General features: G+C 38.4%; 1 long non-coding RNA gene across 1 annotated transcript in view; it reads right to left on the reverse strand.

Annotated features, from left to right (window-relative positions):
* The window catches only part of LOC128850545 (uncharacterized), an 80217-nt gene that overhangs the window by 206 nt on the left and 54929 nt on the right, over positions 1–25082 (reverse strand). The window contains exon 2 of the long non-coding RNA XR_008447977.1: positions 4588–4771. This is a non-coding gene — a long non-coding RNA (uncharacterized LOC128850545). The remainder of the gene's footprint in view (positions 1–4587; positions 4772–25082) is intronic.

The following is a 25082-nucleotide window of genomic DNA, read 5'->3' on the forward strand; positions in this document are numbered from 1 at the left end:
AAAACTGAAACTCACAGGGAAGACAAGAAAAGGCAAAGGAGCTACTGTTTCCTGGAAGAACTAGAAATGTCTTGGTGAGGAAACAGTTTGGGAAAAAGAAATCAAGAGGTTATCAGAAAAGAACTGTGTAGGTAAGGAAACTGAAGCCTTTCTGAGGAAGTTGTAAATAGGCAGGTAGGGAAACTAGATACTTTTAACCCTCTAAGGGTTAAAAGCATAGAGTAAAAAAGACCATGCATGGGGAAAAATGGCAAAAAATTAGTAGGTTCTTCCAGAGTTCATAATGTAATAAGAGGTTTCTGAATCTTGCCATACTTCCACAGACTTCTCATTCATCTAGAAGACTGACAAAATGTTCTAGCTCCACTCACCGTGGCTCCCCATGGAAACATTCTATCACTGTCAGCTATCGTTTTAATAGGAAATAATGCAATAAGTGCAAAGGTGTCATGACCTTTGTGAATTTATCTGCACAAAAAAAAGTGCAGAAGACGAACAGAAATTTGTACATGGATTTACATATGTATTTTAACACTGAAACTTAGGGCATGACAGTATTACTTTCACATAAAGTGGGAAGTCAGCTTTTTTGTATAAATCATAAGGCAAGTTTAAATACAGATGTAAACTTCCTCCCAGTGCACTGACTGGAAGATTTCCTATCAATGCAAACAACAAGCCATCTCAAGCACATACAAGGTGTCAAATGAAATACTGACACCTGAATTAGGATCCATGGAAGACTCAGAGTAAAAATGCGAGTTCCTGGACCATAGTTCTGCTTCCATATGTTGGCTCGTGCTGCACTTCTGCTGGTGCATGGCCAGAGAAGCACTAAAAGGAGACCTACGGGAGCCCTGCTAAGTCCCAGATGGAAAGAATCAGATCTTGCTTTCCAGGGGCAATTGATTTTGAACAGAAAAGCCCAGTCTGTGCAGAGGAACGGAAATACTATCTATCATCTTCTTCATTTTAACTGCAGGAAATGTCCAACTAACTAATCAAAGGAGTGCATGTTATCTGCTTACTTGCATTACGACTTGAACAGAACCAAGACATTAAGGTAAGGCTATACTATTCTTCCATCAGAGAGAGAAATGCATAAGGAATGGCAGCCTTGTGTGTTATTGCTATTAATCTATGAAATCAATGGGGACAGAGGCTTCCTTCTCTTCTGAGAGACAGTTCTGATTCCTTGAAGAACGAGGATCAGACCACTGGGAAACTAGCTAACATAAAGATTGCACATGGCTGAAAAACATTAGGTAATAAGATTATGCCTTTGCACATATCAACACATTTGGTTGATATCAACATCTTTGGGGTTCAATTGTTATGAGATGGAACGTTTTTTGCAAAGGGTTGTCTGTCTGTAGGTGATCTTTTTTGCATCCACACAGCTGAACTTTCCTAACTCCATGCAGCCTGTGAGCCTCAGGCCTGAACAAGCTTGCCCTACTGTCATGGGACACAATCAAGCTGTAGGAGCCTTAGAGCTTGGTTGTCTTCCACAGTCATCTCAAGAGGTCATATTAAGGCGAGAGACTTGCTAGTGGCTTGTGTGTTTTCATTTCAGGTAGTGAACTGCTCTGGGTTTCAGAATACATAGGAGTCTGTGCTTCACTAAAAGTATAGACACAGTTTTTTTGGTGACTGTATTCTGCATGGAATTTGCTTCTCAAGGGAGCAAGTGCTGCTGCCCAAAGACTGTCAGTTCCCTCTGTCTTTGCCTCTCCTGAGCTTTACAGAAAACCTATATCAGATTTCACAGTCTGTCTTGGAAAACCTCAGATTTTCAATCTGAAATCAGGAGCTCTTTCAAGAAAATGTGAATTCTGTTTATATACAGCCAGGAACTGCTCTTTCATGACAAAGAGTTTAGTAGGAAAACTTACTGTTGAGCCATTCCTCTATTCCATTTTTGAGAAAGTAAGACTGTGTGAGGGGGTAAAGTTTGTCTAAGAACATAAGACCCATAGCTGCCATAGCTCCCAGCAGGCACTTCGGTTCCAAAACAGTAGGATTAATCTCAAGAGTTTCTAAGCATTGAGGGTTAAAGGAATTCTTTATTATTATCTCTCAAATATATACTTCAAACATATAAATATAAATTTTTAAAGAACTCTTTCAGCTGTCATATCCCCTTTTCCTTCTTTCAAAGCACTCAACTTGTTCAGCATCAGATTATATACCAAATCATCTCCAGTTATCATATCTCATTGATTTTGCTGTACTTGCCATAAAGTATATTGAAGGTTTGAAAATTAGAACTCAATAATGTCAGGTGAACTCGGGAGGGCAATGTGCCTTCTGATAAACCAATTCATCAGCCGAACAATCTCAACATGCTCCTAATATTGACCTTAATATTCTGGCACATCTCTGCCACATACAGCTTTCAATGACTTTATTTTCTATGGGACATTAACAGGACCATATTCTTTTACTTAAGTTTGCGTAAACTGGAAGACACTCTGTTATCAATGGATTTAGATGTGAGTTGGGGACAGACTGAGCAGTATTAGTTCACAAACTTTACTGTGTGCAGTAAAGCTTGTAGACCCAACAGTGTTTCTGTGTCCCTGAGTTCATATCAGGATGAGATTCAGGACCATAACAAGGCTACTGTGCCACGGTTTCCATGGAAAGAAAAGTGAGACATGCAGGCTGGATAGGAACTATTGTGTGATTCTTTTTGGATCCCTCTGCCTTGGGCAGTCAGGGGATTAGAAATAATGATTTAACACACAAAAAAAACCTGATAGTGTTTTCTAGTCAATTTGGTCATAGTCTAAATATATACTGGTCTAACCTGAACCATAAAGTACTCAGTAGACTTTCCAAGGCTCCCCACATTTGTGTTGTGCTGGAAGTGAGGGATGTGTATGATAAGAACTAAGTTTCATTCCTGAGTCTAGAACATCATGTGTCTCTTCTGACAGTCAGTTCTCTATTTGCACTCAGTAAGGAAGTCAGTACTGAAGAGTCATTCAGTGTTTTTAATAGTGACAATTCAGATTTTAGCTTTTACAAGACTCCAGAAAACGTGAGGTGAACCTCCAGCTGAACCTTTAGATCACTTTTTCAATCCTCACTAGTCAAAACTAGCCCATGGAGATGTTTTTGTCTGTTTGACAGAGTGAAACATGGCAAGACTCACAACTCAACTACTCACTGACTCAAGTGAACTCCTACAACTAGGTGGGAGAGTTTCAGTGCTAAGTTCATGAAAGGTCCCTGAATGCACAGAGGAAAAGTTACTGCAGTTCCTAATTCCATACTACACACTGCAGTTTCCCTGGACACAATAATTTCCTGGAAGATAATTTGCACAATGATGGACTAAGATGCCTGGGGATGTTAACAACAATGAAACAGCCTTCTGCAATATGACTCAATACTTGTAGATACAATAAATGCAAAGGGATGAATGTATTGCTTTTTTTGGCCCCCACCCAGTTTTCTGATTGAAGAATAATCTGGAATCCAGTACACACTCAATTAGCCTAGGTACAAAATGAAGGAAAAATTTAAAAAGACCAATACAGTCAGAAATGCAGCGTGCAATATGAGGGCTTCGGCATGATAACGGCAAAAGTTTTAAAGAGGATGGAAGGTATGATGCTCTTGAAACCATCCTCTCAGAGGCTGTCCAAAGGGAAGTTCAGCATCCCTTAGCAACAAGGAAACGGACGAATATAGAGTTAATAACGTTCCCAAGGCCAGTATTCTCCTGCTGAAACTGATTCTAATATAAAAGGCTACATGTGAGCTATTTTTGTGCCTACAATGACTGCTGTGTTTGCCTGCACTCCTGGCATCACTCTCATTGTATTGTATGTAAAGCACTTTGGGACACATTGGCTATGAAAGGAAGTTCAATTTGTGAAACCAGATTCTTTTCTACCCTCAGTCACTGCACACTGAGCTGGGTCAGCTCTACATTCATCTCACTTAATTTTTTTAGAATTTACAAGTCCTGACTGCCTTCAGAGTTACCAGGGAAGTATGCACATGATTTTACATAAGTCATACAGAATTTATGGTTTTATGCATTAAAACATACACATGCTTACACATACACATACACACATAGAGTCAGTAGAAGTGATGCATAATGAAAAGCAAGTCAGGGAAAAAAATATCACCTCATGTGTTTCTCTACTTGAAATTTTCTATTGCTTCTCTGCTGAATGATGTTCCTGTACTATCTACATAATGAGTACCTTCTTTCTTCAGATAATTAAAGAGATGCTGCCCATATCCAGCTAAAATTATATATTTATACATTGCGATCTTCTATTAATAAACATGTGAGATTGTTGCAACTGAACAAAATCTCACAACTCTTCATTATTTCTCTCCACTTAGACGCTTTATTATCCTTGTCCTTATGCATTTAGCATTGGTGAGACATGCCAGAGAAACAGTCTCAGTAAAAGGGCAAGGCAATGCAGCTTGTTGTTTCACATCTAGAGTCTGATGATTTGGACTGACTCCTTGGTTCTGACCGCTGGTGCAGCTGTGGTCCGTTTTCCTTTGTGTGTCACGAGCACTGAAATGAGAACAGAACTATCTCCTTCTTACCTTGCTCCCAGACGTAATCCTTCAAGGGAATTTAATGGAAAATCATTGTCTTTTTCAAGGCCAAATACTGGCCCGTGAAATATCAGTAATGGTCTCCAGACAGTCATCTTACGTCCCACACATGGAATATGAAATATCTTCTGATTGCAGTGGCTCATTTTGAATTCCAGTTTTGTGGTCTTCCCTGTAACATGAGAATGGAAGGATGTTATATTAGACCAACCGCTAAAACCCCAAACCAAAAAAACTTACTTGCATGAGCTTGAAGAGGGCCTTGAAGGAATTTAATGGGTGAGGAAGTATCTGTTGTTACATTTTAGTTATGTTTTTCTCTTCATGACTCACCCTATTCCTACCGTAATACCATCCCTGTTACACAACCAGTACCACCATAGTGTATTGCACCTCTGAAAGAGGAAACAAATAAAACTTACCCCTGTAAAACAGTCTATAAGAAAATAAACTTTTTTCTTTTTTTCTCAACCTACAAACCAACAAACACATACAAAGCACATCTTGCAGCCTGCTATCTTCTCAGTCTGCTAAGGAAGCTGATGCTAGCTTGTTGTTTCTCCAGACCCAGTGGACTCAGATGACCCACAAGGAAGAATTGTTTGTGTAGATCTGAAGAAGAAAGCTAGATTTCATTCTTCAGGTTTCCCATTAAAAGAATGCATGAGTAGTATTCTCATACTTATCCCTTACTTTCAACATGATGGTCAAGCGATAATGCAGATAATGAAGCAGTTCATGGTTTAAACAGTATGTCACTTGCCTTTTCCCCACAGCCTTGCTTCAAACCCAAGCAAAAAGAATTGCTCAACAATCATCAGTTCTTGTCTTCTTGCTCCACAGCTAAGGTGTAGGTTGGTTTTGTTTTGGTTTAGATTTGGTTTAGTTTTTTTTGCTTTTTTGTTTTTTTCCTTTCTTTTTTCTTTATTTTGCTAAGTCTGTTTACAATCACTCTTTTTTGACTTTCTCTCTTTTTCCGTAATCCTGAGTCCAGTAGTTTGTTCTCTGAAGGCCTAGATGATGTGCCTTGTTTTATTGTTTTTGGTCATTTGGTGGCTGAAAGGCATTTCAACTCACATTTGACTTTCCCAATAAATCCTGTTATCCCCACCCATTTGCCAGCCTTCTCACTCACTGTCATTATCAGCTATATCCTATTTGTCTTAATCTAGTTATCTAGTCTTTTTATCAGCTTATCTTCCCAGCCACCACCCAAGTAAAACTCCTTTGAATCCACTAGCAGGCAAAGGTGCTCCTGTCATCTTTGGAGCGGATAATTCAAAAACTCAAAACGTGACAAGGCAAAAAGAAGACTTTGAAAACATCCAGGCAAAAAACCTCAGGAACCTCTCAGAACCTAGGCAGGTTAAATGAGTTCACGTAATCTAAGTAACAAGCAATCACCAGAGAGTGAGTGCTTAGAGATTTTGGTCCACACTACATAGCCAACAAAATCCTCCACTGCTCCTACAACTGACAGCAATATATTTCTGTACTTGCCCACTTCCTAGCCTCTCCCACACTCTTCCAGGTACTCTGGCAAAGAGCATTTTGGAAAACTACACACTGCATCCCTGCTTCCCATGAATAATACAAGGTTTCTCATCCACCCTTGTTCACTGTTATGTGCCTGGACTGAGATTTTGAACTCAACTGTTGTTTCTGGTTATCTGAAAGGAACATCTTGAAAAGTTTGAATTCTGCATGCTGCCTTTCACGTGCCACACCCTTTGGAAAATCTCCTTGTCGGTTATCTGTAGAATCTATAGCCCAGAAGTCTTAGATGGCAGTACAACGTTAGACATGTCTTTCTCTGATGAGATGTAAAGCTGTGGTCCTAAAGGACAGAGGTCATTGAGGACAGTGTTTAGAAACAGCTAGCAACCATGCAAAGTTTAGAACAGGAGTTGAAGGAAAAATCTCTCCTTCACTGATAATGCAGCATCAATACAAAGAGTGTCAATGTGATTATTCTGTTTGGACTTTGGGTAGGAAAGCCTGTGAGATCTTCAATAGCTATCCGTAGGCAGGACTGGATTTGATATCTCCTTTGAAGGAAGGCATCTGCAAGATCACAATATCCTTTGTGACCTCAAGAGAGCCCTGCTCAGTAGCCTGCATAACGTGGAAAAGCAAAGAGGACTTTTACTGACTCATTCACATTTCCTGAGTCACTTGGGTTTCCCTTGCGGGTCTCCAACTAAGCATTATTCTAAAGCTGCATTACTGGCAATGCCATAATTAAAACTGAGTTGTGATACCTTATAATGTAAATTTCTCCTGCATTACACTTTACCCATGATATTATTTGTTCATTTTTTGGCTCAACTTCATCAAAAGACAAGTACATTTTCAAGCATATTTTTTCTCTTTCACATTAAAATAGACCACAGCTTTTACTGAGAAAACCTTTAAAGACAGCTTATCTAAAAATGTGAATGTATTTATTTTTTGAGGTTTTTTTCAGATATTTTTTCAGCACCCCCATTAATTTAAGACAATCTCTTCACACTTCCTATTTCACTCTCTGACTCATCTTTAGGATTTCTCAGTCATCTACAGTAGTGGGAGTTGAAATAATCAGCAGAAAAGTTGGGTTCTTGTCTCTTTTTTTTTTCCTAATGCCATAACTGAATTAAGATATGCCAAGCAAAATGAGTGACTTGATAAAGATGCATTAAAAAAAAGTTGGTAATAAGCTACAATGTGAAATTTAATGAGTGTAGCAGCATCAAATTAATATTCTTTTATAAACTTTTGGCTGTTGTGTAGGCAACCAATTCTAACAACATAAGAGGGGACAATTCAACAGTTATGTTATAGGGGATGGAGACTCAATTTCCTTCTCAAGCACGAACTCTCTGCGTGACTGTTTCTGTTGCCCATCTGTCAGGGAGGAATTATAGCATCTCTTTCCTTCACAGGAACATTGGTAGGATAAATACATTGAAGACTGGGAGGAACTCAGGTCCAGACTCATCCCACTTAACTCTGACACCTGTCTAAGCAAACCAAGAAGAAGTTTAGTTGTTCAAGTATATATAAAGTCGAGGCAGAAGGACGGACATCTGCAGAAGGCGATTCAGCCTACTGGAAATGTGAGTCACCTTCAGGAAGTGTTTATCATTTTCCACCGAACCCATAGCAACTATGTTCCTAGGGATGTGATGGAGTTGTCTGAACACAGGTACCCTGTGATCTCTTAGATTCCCTACTGTGCTTAAGACATGTACATGGGGCAGATAAATATAACACAGGGCTTTAAGGACACTGGATCATCCTACAGCTCTTTTCATGGCAGTGGACATCTATAATGAAACAACCAAATTTTTCTCAAAGCATTTAACATGGGCAAATAAATTTGATCTCCAGGAAAACACCACTGAAACCCGTTTAGGAGTTAAAAAGGGAAACACTATTAGATGTAGAAACACCCAGGTGAAGACTTCTGCCTACCTTGGAAAGTGTGTTGATTTTGACAATACCTTTCCTGTTCCATTTGCTCCTCTTCTTTCAATTTTCAGTTTCACCTAAACCGCTTATTAGCTGTCAGTTTAACTAGGAATAAGACAGGTAAATGATGAAATGGTTAAAGCTATGTTACATTACATGTGATTTTTTTTCTTTTTTTTATGGGGTGTTAGAGGAGAACATTTTGGAACTAAACTCGAAGAAAGTGCTTTCTGTTCCTCTATTTTCAGACTAGTGGATTCTGTACATGTGCACCAGCATGGTGTTGTTTCTAAGCAGGTTTTACTGTGTTGATGAAAGTATGGGTAATCATGCAGCATTGTTGAGAGGTATCAAAGATATTAAGTAGAAAGATCTAGATAATACCTGGAAATACCGTGGAGGTGTTCCTCACCAACACTTCCTGAGCACGTCATTCATGATATCAGTCTCTCTGTGGGTGTATCTATGGCCCTCACTGCTCTAGCCTCTGAACCATCTGAAGATGGTTGTGGGTCTTAAGAAATTCAAATTACCAGGTTAGTTGCTGTAAGATCTCTGTGAAGTCAATGGAGAGAGACAGAAAATTCCAGACAGCAATTCAGATCTAAGGCAGTCTGAATTCCTGTCTTGAAATGCTGTTTCCATCAGTCTAGAACACCTCTGTACCCAGCCTGGGTATCCCAGCTCAGTTACAGCTGTGCAGGCCACAGCGGCTAAAAAATTATATGTAGAAGCTCTAATAAATTTCTTCCTTACCAGTGGAGATACAGTCCTGGTGTATTTTGTCATCCCTTCTCCATATTATTGGCTTCTTTTCTCATCTCTCAGCTCCAGAGCCTTGCCTCTGCCTTGTTGTGTCTAAAAGATTATAAACTTTCTTCTCCATCCTCTTGATTATTCCTTCCAACCTTGCTAATAGATGACCAGCTTTCTACTGTACTGCAGCACAGCATATAATAACCTGCAATTATTGTTCATTTAGGCTTTCCCCTGGGTCTGCTTTATTCCTGCCATCAGTGGACCTGTACACTGCTTTTCTGCTGATTTTACTACCAGATTCATTGCTGCTGAGAAGAAAAAAAAAAATCACTGATGATCTACAACCTGTTATATAATTTTCCCGTCTGTCGTTCTTATCTTTTTTTTTTTTTTTTTCCAGTTCTTTGGCCTACTGTAGAGGCTTTACGGAAATTGCTTTATAATAGGCCTTCCTCAGCTGCTGCATCCTGTTCTGTACTGGATCACTCCTTAAATATTTTGCTGCTGTGTTCTGTATTTCAGTACAGCATTTACAATTTACGTGTTATTGGGAGGCCAGTGTGCACAACAGCTCTGCTGCTTTTTCACCCTTTTTGACTTGATTTCTCCACATTCCTTTCTGCTCTGGACAGCCACAGTAGCTAGAAACCTAGCTTGGATATTACAGTTTATTTTCTTTCACTTTCCTTAGGAGGTAGAATATTTTTACATCAGGTCTGAACTATTGCTTAGCATATGTGCATGAAGCTTACTCTATCTATGGAGAACCTATCTCCTGTCTTTCTTCTTGGTCCTGGTTTATTCTCTAGGCTTGGGCTAGGTAGGCTGGTATACCTTTTATCCAGTCAACCCCTTGGATTGAAATGGAATTAAATTCTTGAGTCAAGCAGCAGTTATGTGACTCATAAGCTGAAGAGTTATCGGTGAGGGTAAGATTTCTAAGCGATTCAAAGAATCCAGGCTACAGAACACGTGACTTTACAGAGGCACAATATTGCTACACCTGTTTCTTTCATGTGTTTTTTTATTTTTTTTTAATATGCTGCTAATTAGTTGCACCATCTCAGAATTTCTCTGAAGTCTGCTCTTGTAAACAATACAATTGGTGTTCTGAGCACGGTCATGCAGGTCCACACGTGTGTTTCTCAAAGGGTTAAACATATACAGTTGCTCATTCAAATGAAACCAACCTGTGCTGCAGATCATTAATGTAAGCCTATATTTATTTTTCTCCATCTCCCCCAAATCACACTTACGCTTGGTTAATGGGTATGAACATCCTTGCCTAAATCCTTCAGCTCAGAGGTGGCGTCATTGGTTAGTTGAGCAGAGGCAAAGAGTGAACTCCAATCTCCTGTTCACAGCCCTACACTGCTGCTTCACCACCCTGCTATGCCTCGACTGTAGCCCATAGTCCTCCTGGGGGTGCTTGGACCTTCTCTCCAGGAGGCTGTTTGTGCTACCCTCTAGTGGCTGAAGCACAAAGAATATAGCCAAATTAAGAGCACATATCAATTTTTATGCAAAGGTGATGATGTTGGGTTTTTTTGGTTTTTTTTTTTTTTGACAACATGAAATCTAAGGAAACAATTTTGGAAAATGGAAAAAAAAAACCCCCGATGAATAAATCTGTTTAAAGTTAAAGGTTAAGAATAAAATGGAACTTCTAAAATATGAGTATCTTCTAAATATATGAAATTTGCATAATACAAAACCTTGATGAAATGGAAGGTGATTTTAGAGTCTAGTCAGGGACTCTGAGTATTTTAAATATATCAGAGATTTCTTGTGTGAACAGAAGGCAATCTTTTGATGTTCCCACTCAAGATCAGTAAAATATGACAAAAATACTGAGTTTCCCCCACTATTTTTCTCTTCTCGAGTACAAACTTTTGCCACAGCAGAAACTCTCCTACACTGTTCATACAGCTCAGTAAAGTTTTTCTCTTGGTTGAATCCGACCACAACAGTGAAAGGAATAAAAAATATTTGATGAATTACAAGACTGAAGAGGATGTGATAAGATGAAACTCAATGATAGAAAACTGCTAAATGAAGACAGATGTCTGAGAGCTCTTGAGGAGCAAGAGACATGGTTTCCAAAATTGTTGAGCCATCTGAGGCGCTGGATACTATTGTGGGGTTCATGGAAGGCGAATGAGAAAGTTCAAGGGAAGATAAGGAAGTGTAAACGGACAACACAGCTAACCAACCGGTGAAAAAAAGTGGGCAAAAGACATGAGAATCTGAGTGGTACAGAGTCCCAACTTGAACCATGGCTTAATATTTATAAGAAAATAATCAAATACCTCCTGATATTCTTCTTTTTCTTAGTCTTCACCAACAATTCTTTTGAACACCTATTTAGAAATGGAGTTTTTCAGACTCCTAGGAAGTCATAGATTTTTGTAGAGAAAATAGACTCAATCAGAAACATTAAAAATGCTGGGGGAAACAACTAGCAGAAACCATTTTCTTTCAGTCTTGCTGTTCAAACTGGTGGAAACAACATTTGGCAGAAGACCCGTTTCGATCCCAAACTTGAAACAGGAGTTGTATTTCTTCTTATAATATTGTTGGGAGCTATGAAAGGAATGTTCCGACGTGCTTCTAGTGCAAGGTGTCCCTGACCACGGTAAGGGGTTTGGACTAGATGATCATTATCATCCCTTCCAATCCAAATCACTTTATGGTTCTGTGCTATTTATGACTCGGCTAAATTCTTCCCAAAAGTCTGAAAGCCCCTAAGCAAAGAGCTTCTGAAATTTCAGAAGTCTCCTCTGTGCATCTACAATGATGCACAGGATTGAGGGAATTTAATAACTAATCATTTGAATATTCAGGTGATTCTAGTTGCTTTCAAAATGGGAGGCTACTGACTTTCAGTGACACTTCTGTTCTCTCTTGAGATAATATCAAACTACTGTTCAAATAACAACAGACCAACTTAGGTGGATATTAACACTATTAGTTAGAGATAGAAAATCCCCAAACTTTTTAAACTGCTTTACATAGCATGAGGCATCATCTGGTTTTATTACCTGGTAGTACATAAGCAAAGTGCACAGGCAACTTTATTTTTTCTACTGAGCGTGCAGAAGAGGGTTGCCATTTTGATTGTGCTGTGCTACTGGAGACCTGTCTCCTATGGGGCTATTTTAGTCTCATGAAATAGTAACCCTTAATTTGAGGGGCTTGATGCAGTAGGCAAAAATCAAAGTAAGACTTACATTCATAAAAAACTCATGAGTTTGGCAAATAGAGGATAAGACGGCAGCTGAGAGTTTTGAATTGAAAGCTTAGTGGTTAGATCACAGTTGCTTAGTGTTTGCCTTCAAAGCTGTACTCCCAGGAAGGAGGGCAGGCAACCTAGATTTTAAGTCGAAGATCAGATTAACCCTGACGTTTCTAGGTCAAGGGAAGAACTGAGGTCATGCCTTTCCCATGCCCACCAAAGTCACATCTGTGCTGATCAGAAGTGCTCATGGAAGTACTGATACAAAATTCAGGAAGGCAAATGGTGCTGCTACTCTTTAAAATGCAATGTGTCAACAATTACTTATGTTTTCAGTCACTACATCACTGTGCATGTTCTACCCTGTCTCTCTAAAGCAATCTTATAAATCATTGAAGAGAATGGTTCTATTTTTACCTCAAAGATCTTAGCCTTGAAATCTTATAAATATTTTCCAAATTAGGTCTCCAGTTTACTAGATCATTTTATAACTTGGAACTGGCTGTTCTGGGCTTTTTTGTTTTGTTTTGGGTTTTTTATTTTGTTTATTTTGTGATTTTGGGTTTGTTTTTTATTTCTTTTGCTGGTCCTTACTTTGAAGAACAATAGCTTGGAGGCAGAGTGGTCAAGCAACTAGGTACATGTCGATAAAGCACAGTCATCCTTTCAGGGATGTACTTATCTCCTGGTTTTGTACATTATAGAGAATTCTTTTTCAAGATGAAATATAAAGTTGACTTTGGTTGAAAATATAGGGACACTAACTCCGGTTTAAGCTGTAGTGAATGTAAAGTCATGACATAATCTATTCCTTTATCTTCCTAAGGCAGATTTTCTTCCCTTTTCAGGCCTGATAGTTGTTCACTGTCTTTTAAAGAACCTCCTGCAATGGAGATTTTACATGTTTTCCAGACAACTTACTCAGCTGCTTAAATATTTTCCATCAGAGAATATTTTCTTGGTGTCTGATTTAAATCTCCTTTGCTGTTATTATGTCCATGCCTTCTTTTCCTATCCACAGTGACTTTGAAGAATATATTTCATCACGTCTGCCTTGGTGGCTCTTAAACTGAAGGACCATTACCTTGCGTCCCACTAGTCTTCTCTTCACTAGACAAAATGGATCTGTTTCTTTAATGTTTCTTTTAGAGATAAACAGGATAAGTATAACCTAACCATGTAGTAAGATATTTAATCCTCTTGCCCTGTTTGTAATATTCCATTATGTTCTTTTCTCATTAGGATCATATTTTTATCCATTCCCATTCCCCATACCAGTGTAAATAGCAATGATTTTATATTTGGATTTGATTGCCTATAATTCTGTATGTCACTCTGCCGTCTGACCGCCCTTTAGAGAAGATACTACAACATATGACATCTGTGGTGGTGATGGCTCTTTCTGTAACTCCAGTACGAGCAGATGTAAGGAGTTTAGGGGCTGTGATTTACCCTGCGTGTAAAAACTGTAAGTTTCTGCATAGAGATTGTAGTTTTTCCATAATAGAACTACAGTTTAATACTGCAAGCTATGGCACCCAGTAAGTCCTCTCTCTGCATCTCTGAAAAGCATTCAGCCCTACCGGTGGGCAAACACTTTATTTCTAGGACTTGAGGAGCAAAGAACAATTACTGTCCTCTTTGCCATGTGAGGATTAGACAGAACACCTTGTTCCTCTCCCTTATATGCTACCTGTATGACTGTATGTAGCTCATAAAGTTTTCTCTAGGTTTCCTCTCTCTTGAACATGGAGAAAAAAGGTTTCTTGACCTCATTAGGAGAAAAGTATTTAAAACTGCATAATGGTGCTGAAAAAATGATAAGATGCGTAAGTATTACTACAGCAAGCACAACCACTCTGTAACAAACTGCGAGGCAGTGACACCTTTCATATTACACACAAAGATCTAGACACGCAAAAGCAAAGGAATACATTGCAATAACTATCCCTTTTACTGTTGAACTCATAAACAAATACATTTGCTCCAGAAACAAATCACTGCGTGTATAAAAAACACATGCCAGTTTATCTTAAATGACACTTCATATGCATATTAATTTTACAATGAATTTATAAAGTATACATTTATTATTTGTAAAGAATACACTTAGGTATCAAAAATCAGGATGAGAAATAAATTAAAGCATTAGGTTTTTGTTGTAGTACCAGTTTAAATAGCTTGATAACTAATGCGACTCATAAATTTGTCTATTTTGTTGGCAGTGTGGAAGTGTCAGTATTTTCAATAGATAGGATTTTTAAACTATGTGATTTGTAAACTATGTAAGTGATGGCAATTTGCAAATGTAAATGTTCCTTAAGTGGAGAATTTGGCATTTCCTAAAGCAGATAATGGATTCATTAGATGTTGTAGGATCTTGTCACCTCTAAAATTACATAATTTCCTTCCAGACAGGTAGCTCTGGTTGTTCTGTTTCCTTCTAAGGTTCACACCACTTGCCATTACAGGGCACTCAATCCAGTTTCTTACGGCATCGACATCATGGATGTTTGCTCATCTTTGCAGAAAAAAAACCCCTCAACAAAACATGTCACCCCCCAACCTTAAACCACTAGCTTTTCCAGAGAACAATGCTACAGAGACACACATTGGTTGTCCTACCTACAGATTTATGATAATAATTTGATAATTAAGCTCTAAATCTCTGATAAGCTGCAGTAAAGATTCAGGGTCTCAAACAATGGTCTTTGGTTGGACATGTGTCCCTTGCTGTGACTTGACTGACGTACAGGCCTCTAAAGTTCACAAGCACACTGAGTTCTTGGAGATATCTTAAATTTCAACTGCTAAATTCAATTTCAGCTCCAATTGTAGTTTCACATTGGAGGCTGTGATACTTTCAACATTTCAGCAAGTGAATGAAACGTCTAGTATCTCTACTTTCTCCTCTCCTCAGGTGGCTTTTGCTGGAGAAGATGAGGAAATTGATTGGTACAAGTTCCTCAAAGAGAAGATTTGGCTTGAGAATGGCAGAAGCTTCTCAGGGCAAGGAATTTTTAAGGAAGGGGAGAAGGAGTGAAAAAGGGAAAAAAAAATATCTGCAATTAGACGCCTATGAGAGAGAAAGAAGGGAAGCCAATAGTGGACTGGAGAGTTGAAGGAGATAGGAAGATGGATCTAATTAAAAAAATCGAGGTATGGGACAAGAAGACTAAAGTTCTGAGGATGAATATTATGCTGAGGGCAGAAACCATTGTGGGCAGATATTTGCAAGGCATGTGACTATTTTCATTGATGAAAATTCTGAGTCTTCATTGACAAATGAAATCGCTGTAGCTGGATTTTTAACATGCAAATTGCTGTACAAAGTGAGCCACACTGAAAGATGACGTACTGGCCACCTCTATACAGTACCTGCGATTTTAAACATTAAAAACTGTGCCTCAAAAACTTTAAAAGTGTGCCTCAGTTTCTCACTGTATAAGTCATGCAGTCAAAACCCTGAAGAGCTGTGAAGTCGATTCTATTCTACCTATGCACTGAAAATGAGGGCATATTTTAAAAAAATAAAAGAAGGAATTTTTGTGGTTATTTTTCTTGTAATTAAGATGCTTTATGAAAATATCAATCTTTTAACATTGCAATTAATATAACTTCTTGATATAATCTTTTTAAGTTTCCTGGGAGAAAAAACTGACTGTTAAAAATACACCTCTGTCCTTTACAGAAGGATTTAATTATATAAAAGTCTTCATTTTTTTGTGTTCTACTTGTGTACGCTGCTTGTTTTCTTTAGAGTCATTTGAGAAGAGCTAGATATAAAACCTAAGCCTGTGAAGATTTTCCATGACAAGCTAGAAAGCTGCCAGCACTGTGCTTGATGCAATGGGAGTGGTGGTTTTTCTGAACATTTGCAGTATCTAAACTCACTTCCTCAAGCAACCATCAGATGGTAGCAATGCTTGTTTGCTATCTATCTGCCATGAACTAGATTCAAACTGGGATGCAGAAATCAAGGCCGTTATTGCCTGTCCCTGCAGCCACCCAGTCGCCTTTTGAGAGTGCCCTGATTCGAGCATTTTGGAGGACACGAAAGCTGCAGATCTGAGCGTTAATGCTGAGGTAGACACTATGTAAAGCAATCTGATCTTATATGCACAGAGATGTAGCCAATAGACACATGCATGAAGGAACAGATGAAACCCAAGGGAAATGCAGATGTCCTGTCCCTGGTTTTGTTCTCTAGGTTTTGGTTTGCTGCAAAGGAGGACTCTAAGGGGTGTGGAAATAAAAGTAGCAAGAAAATTAACTTGGGACCTTGAAACTAACTGTAGAGACTCTCAGAGAAATCAATCCAATGTCGCAGAAGGGTGATAGAGTGGACTCTTGTAGCATGTAGGAGTCCTTGGTGAAGTAATAAAAAACTTTCTTATTGAAGGCCTGGCCTAAGGTCACTGAAAACAGCCCTCTACTATGGATACTGTCAGCCGAGTGTCTTCCTTGAATTTGAGGACAGGATTCAATGACCCTGACTTGAAGTGCCAAATAGTTAGACACCAAGGCCTGACTACCCATCTGTGTTCCCTGCACTGCCTGTGGGGAGACAGAGACCTCAAGAGAGAGAAAAAAAAACTTCACTCAGGCTTAAGTTCTGATTTAAGTTAGGATAAAACAGCCTGTGAAGGTGTCTAACCAGAAATGAATCTGCTAACCAGAAATGGATCTTGTTTGACTCACTTAGGTTTTGGCCCTATGTTTAAGTGGCTGAGGTGGTATAAATAAATCCTAGTGAATTCCATTGGAATGCACAACTTCCAACATTCGTTCTGCTTTCCTGTCTTAGTCAAAAAATAAGAATAACTTTATAAAATGTACACACATGACATGCAGTCACAAGTATCTTTAACCATCATGTTCAGTTTATTAACAATTTGAAATTGATTGATTTCTTTCTAGTTGTTTAAATTACCGAGTTTATTCTGAGATATCCATGCTATTGGAACTTCCTCAAGTAGTTAGGAAGTATTTTTATTCACTAGTGTTATTTTTTGCCAGTCTTCCATCATGTCCAGGATTAACTCCCTTAACGTGTCCTACTACTACTGTGAGACACCTGATCCAGCTGCCCTGGGAGATCTGGGCCTTTTCAGATTCACTTTACTTTGCTGCTTGGTTCTTATGTGATGCCTTCTTTGGCAAAATGTCCTTTTATTTCCCCTCCAGTCCCTGTCTCCTTCTTCTGCCATTGTGTCTTGTTCTGTCTTCCCAAGGTGGCAGCTTCATTAAACTGTACTGGATGGACACTTGGGGCATCTTTATGTTTTGAAACAACTAATTCCCATCAGTAAATTACTAAACTGTAGCTCACTGTCAGACTTTATGATGGCAGGTGTGCTGTATCTAGTAAAAATAGGTGTGGCATGCCTGATTACCTGTTTAGCCATAGTGTCTCCTGGTAAGCTTTCAGGGAAGTGAGAATAATACTCTAGAACAAGTGCATTTTTTTTCCTGTCAGCATAATCAGAGCTATATCGGCTTGGTTCCAAAGAACCTTTTCTTTTTTTTTTATTCTGTCCTGAGTCACTGACATTGGATTTTTTTTCCTTGGACTGGGCTTGTATTTTTGGCATGTATAGCAAGTCTTGACAACTTCTTAAATGTCAATTTGTATTTGCCTAGCCTTTTTTTTAATAGCTCTTCAAAGTTTTTCTTAGTTTGTTTTAAATTTTTGCTGGCTTTAATAGATCCCTAGAATTAGTTGCAGCGTCTAGGTGCAGCCGTGTACTGAGGTACATGGAAAGGGGTCTGGGCTGCTTACTCTTCAGGCTTATCACTAGGCAGCTCATTCACCCTGATCACCCTAGTAGTGTCTCCTCAGGACCGGCATAATTACGTTGTTCCTCCCCATACGTGAGGTTTCTCTTTTTCGGAGTAATTACGGTATGAATTTTGTTAGGCATTTGTTTGTGCTAAATCAAGGAATAAGCTCAGAACGATACCTCTGCACTGTGCCCCTTTGCACTTCCAGTAGATGTTCCAGACAGAGGGGTTGAAGTTTTAGCGGTCTGTGAAATTTGATTTTAGATTGCAAATCATATCAAAAACTAAAAAAATGTGTTTTCAGCACAGTGATGTGAGGCCATGAGATGTTTATGTGTCATTTATGGTCAAGATGGAGAGTAACTGCCTCTTAGAAATAAGTACATATTGTTCAGTATATCTATATGCCAAGACTGAAACCTTATTCTCCCTTTAAGTGCATCAGTGTGATGAACCCTGTGCCATTCACCTTGGGTTTTCACCACGCTGCTGTAAAATATCATTACTGGTGCCCTCTCCGAGCAACTGCATTTTACACTTACTGTAATAGCACCTTATGGCTGTGCCTTTTTAAATGAATGTGTTGTGTCTGCAGTTCTTTGCTGAGATTTGCATCACATTTGCATCCAGGGGGCTTCTCTGCTTGGTTTGGATAGTTGCACTTGTAGTTACCTTTCTATATTGCTCATGTGTGCATTTTCCCTTTCATTTGCACTAGGACGACTAGCGATGACTTAGGTGATTGACTTAAGCACCATGTTGAATCAAATCATACGTTTGGTTTTGTGTTCATGATCTTTTCAGGCTGCCAGAATCCTTTAGTTAGAATGTTCTAGTGTCCCATTCCAGAACTCTCAGTATCAGCTATGCAAACCTCTCTGCTGTTGACATTGCGCTTTGTTTGTAGGGAGCTAGGTGAGGAGTTGAAACCAACATAAATGACAGAGCGTGGGAATGATGCCTGTACAAGATATCCTGTATGTGCAGAGATGTATGGCATTTCCTGTAGATGTACATGCCAATGTTCTGACTTTTCAAGCAGAAAATATTTAGCATTGACCCCAATTGCTCTTATTTTTCTCCTTAAGGATAGAAGGACACATTTTCTTTTTACATCTCAGTTTGTTTCAGAAGCACCTATAAACAGGAAACATTTCATTCTCCCCAGTATCCCCACTTGGGTCTTTACTCACTTGAGCAGTCTCATGGCAATAAGACTACCTCAGCTCTCTTTTAGCCTTTTCTTTAGCAAAAAGCTCTGTATCCTGAGGCCTGTAGTGATGATGGAGTTCAACTTTGTCCTGAGAAATTCTATGTTCCTTTATGCATTTCCAAAGTTTTTTTTCAGTCCCTAACTTCTGTGCTGTATACACTTACTTGATGAATTTAAAATCTTTTTGAATTTTAAACCAAATAACCAGTGGCCTTGGTGGGGATTTTTGTTTGTTTTGTTTTGTGGTTTTGTTTTTCTTTTTTTAACTTGGGGATATGAGAATTGCTATATTTCAGTTTCTTTTACTAAATGATAAATCTTTTGCTTGTGTGACCTCATAAAAAGCAGAAATCTTTGAGAAAGGGAAAAAAACCAATACTTACTTTTTACTGGTTTTTAGGTTTTGATTTGTCGGGTATTTTCTTTCCTTGTTTGTTGGTTATGTGGTGAAAACCAAAAATGTAACTCACACAGTTATGTATTAATAATGGGAAGTAAGAACATTGCAAGTCCTATTGGTTAATTGCAAATATAGACTCTTTCTATTCTTCTCTCTCAACAATACAAGAATTCAGAAATACTAATTTAAACATATACGGAATATAAACTTAGTGATGACTGTGTGGCTGTATTGCAAAGCATAAAACTGGAGAGTTTCCTCCCTATGATTGGTCTACCTCTCCCAAACACCTACAGTTGAACCACAAGTCTGAAAGCTGAACCAGATTTCATGTGTCGCTGACGATCCAGGTGCTGATGATTCTTTCTGTGTTTCTTCTCTCATGGCAGTGTCAGACCTTATGACATGATGTGGCTTTGAAAATCCCAGCTGTATCTCTGAACACGAAATGTTATAAGTCTAAGCAAAGTCGTGGAAATGGCATTCTTTTGACTTGCAACAAGAATAACACCAGCTGATATATATCAAGGCCTCTATTTTAGCCATTTTTTTTTTCTGTTGTTTATAGAGCGATGACTAACATTTCTTTCTTGATGGAAAACAAAATAGCATGGATAAAACATAATGAAAAGCTAAATCAAAGGCATCTGTGGTTGCTGAAAGACAGCATTCATCTGTAGGGAAAGTCATTGGGAATTGGGTTTTAATGCCTACAGTTTAAATGTCAAGCAACAATATGATATTTTTCTGAATCTATAAGAGTTTACTTTCAAAATCTTCTTAGAAAAAAAAAAGAAAAGCAAAAGAAAAACATTTCTAAAACTTTCTGGTTCCTGTGTTAAAGGCCTCATTCAACTTTCACTCAGTTATCCAGTGTAAAAGGGAGAATATTCTATGACGCAAGTGGAGGGTTGATCCATGTGTGAAGAGCAAGGCTTCTCTCTTGAGACAATATACTTGTTTAAGGAAAGATGCAGAGCAATTGAAAGAAGTGATTCATGGTTGGAAGAAGTTGCGAGCTAGTCAGATTTTTTTTTTTTTCAATTAATAATGAAAAGACTATAATACACAAACTAAAAAGTTTACGGAGATGTTGGGCATCTGTTTCTCTTACAAGTTAGAAGCACCGAGGACATTCTCCCTTGAGTAAAATAACTCATTTTTTTGCCAAGAAAGACAGAGAAAGTCTGCTTCTTCTCCATTATAGGTAAGACTTATCACCAGTTTCAAAAGATAATGTGTGTGGAGGGAGAAGAGGAAAGGGGAAGCCATAGGGAGGGAAAAAATGATGGGCAGAGACTATCCAGTGTTATCTGCTAACCCAGAACATCTTATTGTCAGTCCTGCAAGTTTGTGGATTATCTCAAGTCATATTTCTCCATTATATTGGACATACATGATTTTAACTGAGGAAAATTCTGAGATGCCGTGAACTGATTCTGTGAAAAACACGAGCAAACCTAAATAGCTACTTTATTATAGCTTATTGTGTAAGAGTTGGTTCATAATAAATCATTGTACTCTATAGAAGCAAGCTTGAAACAAGTGCATAAATATTAAATGGCCTCAGGAATAAAGACATTTTTAGCAGAATTATTGAGTGTGGTTCTCCAAATCCATTAGGTAATCCAAAATCCCCATAGTCATTTAAGGACCAACATGTACTTCCATTTATAGCAATGTAAATCCAGTGTAACTCTGTTGAAGTCAATAGAGTTATTCAAAATTAACATAAAAAAATAAATAGAGTTTGCCCTACGAAATATAAACAACACAATTGCCTGAAATTCTATCCATTAGGATAAAGGAATAAAAATTCTATATTTCTGCAGAAGTAGGAATTAAAGTTATCTGTATTGTGTGTTGTAAATTTAGGCAAAAAAAACATTATATTTATTTCATTCATGTAATAAAGCTCTTATACCCTAATCAAAAACCTCGAAGCAGAACTTATTCATTTTAAAAAAAACCATATTCTACATTGTAATAATTCCAGCAGGAAAAGAAAAGGGAGGACCTAGCTCTGGGGCTTTGGCAAAGTAGAGATATCCAGACCAATTCTGTTGTTTGCAGGTTGCTATTTTAGGAGGGAATGATAGAAAAGTGAACAGTTCCTGTGTCCTCAGTTGTTCATGGTTCCTAAACTTCTTACATCTCTCGGGATATATTCTGTCGGGGATGTCCATGTTGTGCCTTGGTTATCCAAATCCTAAATTACACTTGCACAGGTTGTCCTTGTCTCCACCTACATAAACACAGTTTGCTGATGTATACAATGCCTGGGCAGACATGGGAGACACCTGAGTCCATGAGAGGTGTGTGAATTCAAGGCATCTATCTGCAATAACAACAGCCGTGTTAGAGTCCTCCTAGCAGAAGAGAAGGGTCAGAGACTTGAGCCTCCTCATTGCAGCCCATGAGAATGCCTTTGTGACTCCCAAAAAAGCTAAACGTTGAGCTTTTTTTCCTCAGAGCAGAGCTGACTGCTGGAAGTGAGCAGAATGCAGGTGGCAAGACGTGATCAAGTATGAAGCTAATGGTTGGGGACTGTGACAGTGGAGAGACATCTCGAGACCTAACTCTTGGCTGGCAAATCTGAGATCGTTAATGTTTCTCTGCCAGGTTGTGGGGGTGTCATGAGAAGCGATGAATTGATGAATGAAAGTGCTTGTTCAGTGGCAGTATTGCAGTTCCTGGTGGAAGGTGGGGCAAAAGTAAAGGAATGTACTTGGAATCATTGTTTGAAGTCCAAACAGAGACCCAAGATCCTGTGGGTGGCCTCGCAGAGCACAGCAGACACCACTGCTGAAACCTCTCCTGTCAGGACACGACCGCAGAGTTACTCTCTGCCCTGCTATCCATCAACACCAGTCTCAGTTGCAACTACAGGGGACAGGGGACAACTTCAGGACATTGTGTCGTATATTTGAGTGCTTGATTTATGAAACACAGCAAAGGCAAACCAAAGCTGGAACAACTTGTCCACAGGAAAACTCCCTGTGCTTCATCTGAGAGACATGCCTTTAAATGCAGCCTCAAAACATTTATTATAAAACAGAACAATTTGTATTGTATTCAATAATGTTTTCAAAGGATTGTCAACCTCTGTCTGTAGGTACCTTTTCTTACAATATACAATCTATAGCACTCATTTTTTCCCCCCTCAATAACCATATAACAGAGATATGCATTACAGAAAATGTGTATAGGTTTGCTTCTATTATAGTCATGATCAAAAGCCTATGATATATTGAAATATTTGCTTTGTACAAATACATCTGTTATCAGAGGGTTCCTTAACATAAATGGTGTATTTTCTATAATGTGCTCCATCTAATGAATGGTTTGGCGAAGGCATGAGAACAGAGCTATGTGGGGAGAATGCAGTAATTTCTCTTTAACATGCAGGAATTCTGAATACAAGTAAATGCATGCCAAATTTTATTGCTTCTAAATCTGAATAATTGTATTTCTGAGCTGTGCATCTGGGTAGATAATAAAGCCACAAAACAATTTAATGAAACATATAAAAAATCAAATGACATTACTAAATATTATAATATGCAGAAAATATATTTTGCATATTGTCACCTAATCTTTCATCCACATAGTAACAAATAATGCAACAATAATTGAAATTCTTATTATCCATCTAAGTAAATTGAGACCAAATTTACCTTGTTTCCTTTTCTTTGTGTGTGTGTGTGTGCGTGAACATAAAAGTGAGATTGATATTATTGCTTTACGTTTATGGTACATTTTTTCCATAATAACTAAGGTGACCAGCATAAGTCTTTTTTCTATTCAAATCAGTCTTCAACTCATATTGTGATTATGTTACGTAGCCAAGTACTTAGAAGAGGTAAGACTTGAATACGTGGCCTTCATCATTCCCTCTCTTTGATGCACAATTCTGCAGGAATTCTGCATGATATTCTGCTGGAATGTCATGAAGAAAATGGGGGTTCACATCTGCAAATTGAGTGTCTAAGTTTCACAGATATGAAGTGCCCTCACCATCTATTATATTTGAAGGAGAGATAGGGGTAATTCAGAGGACAGTACTGCTGACTCATTCCAGAAACTTATTTTAGGATGAAGTGAACTGCCCTTTTGAAGGTATGTGTTTCTTTCTTTTGACTCTTAAGGAACCCTAAACGGTTAGCTTAGACTTAGATGTCTAACTTACACGTAAAGAAACAAGAATCTCATCTAAAGAGGTTAAAATCCTCACACACTCCAGGAGGGAGGGATCTCTTTTTGTTCTTGCAATGATTCTAGCACTTTGTCACTGATTTATTCTGCTCTGCCATGGAAGAGGTCACTGCAGACTTCCAGCTGGTTGTAATGTCTGGATTTAAAGGACAGCGATCTGAAGTGTCTGCTGCAAAATGCCTTTTGCAAAGGTGAGCTTGTATCATCAAAGGCCACACAAACAGTAAAGGAAAAGGGCTGAATTTCACGAAGAGTAGAGCTTGGTAATGTTGTTCTGAGTTTACTCAAGACAACTGTCTCCCCTTTCTTTCCTTGTGGTGTGTTGGCCCAGATCTTGACATGCTTGCACAGAGAGCAGTGTCCCATTCCATGGGATGCCCAGTTGAAGTTAGCGTGGGAAATTGCACCAAGTTAAAGTGGGTGAGACTGCTTTGTTTCAAGTATACACAAACAACTCCTTTTTGATAGTTCCTGCCTATACTCATAGGGAATGATTGCCACTAACACCCTATTTATCTCTTTGCTGTTAGAAGGAAATCTGTTCCATCCTCTTTTCTTTACTCTGCAGTCCTACAGAGATCAGGCTAAGTTCAGATTCTTGAACCTTACAGTATAAATCCTGGAAAGGTAAACTGGGGACTAATAGACGCTCTGAGCCAATTAATGAGAAAACTTCTCTACTTGTGAAAAAAAAAGAGATGTTCTCAGTGAAGACAGAGATTTTTTGCAGTGAGGCGTTTGTGGTACTGAAGACAGGACTTTTTTTTTTAGAAACCTTACTGTGACTGTGGAACAAATTTCTGAAAGAAGAAAGAGCCATTGTATAAATCATAACACTTTCCTTTCTGGGTGTCGGGTGCACTTCTGAATTCCTTCTAATTTTTCTTAAAAAACTCACAATGCCTTGATTTAGGATAGTCAGTTAATAAAATTTTCTTATGAGAAGAGAGAGTAAGAAATATCTAGATGTAACTAACCCTCATGACCGCATTCCTCGGCTTACTACTGGAATGAGAAAAAAATGCTTTGGGGGGATATAAGTATAAATACACTGAGAAACAGAGATTAGGAATTACCACATAGAGATTTCTACAGCGAAATGCTGAGGAAAATAATCAATGCATATTAAAATGTTACACTTCCTTGATTTAAGAATCAAATACCTGTAGACAGGCTTTCCTCTCATTCATGCTGGAGTAATTTATTGTAATTCAGAGAATGCAGAGGAAAACTTCACCCTTAATCTGTGAACGGAGGCTTTCAGGACGAGGAATTTGATTTAACTTCCAAGAGTATGATTCATTTCTTTCTGTTTTGTAGTCAATTATTCTCTTTAATGCAATTCTTATTGGGAATAAAGATTTCTCTGATGAGTTTTAGCCTTATAGACCACTTCAATCTTTCCTTCCTTCCTTCCTTCCTTC

The sequence above is a fragment of the Cuculus canorus genome, chromosome Z (genome assembly GCF_017976375.1).
Source record: "Cuculus canorus isolate bCucCan1 chromosome Z, bCucCan1.pri, whole genome shotgun sequence".
Lineage (NCBI taxonomy): Eukaryota > Metazoa > Chordata > Aves > Cuculiformes > Cuculidae > Cuculus > Cuculus canorus.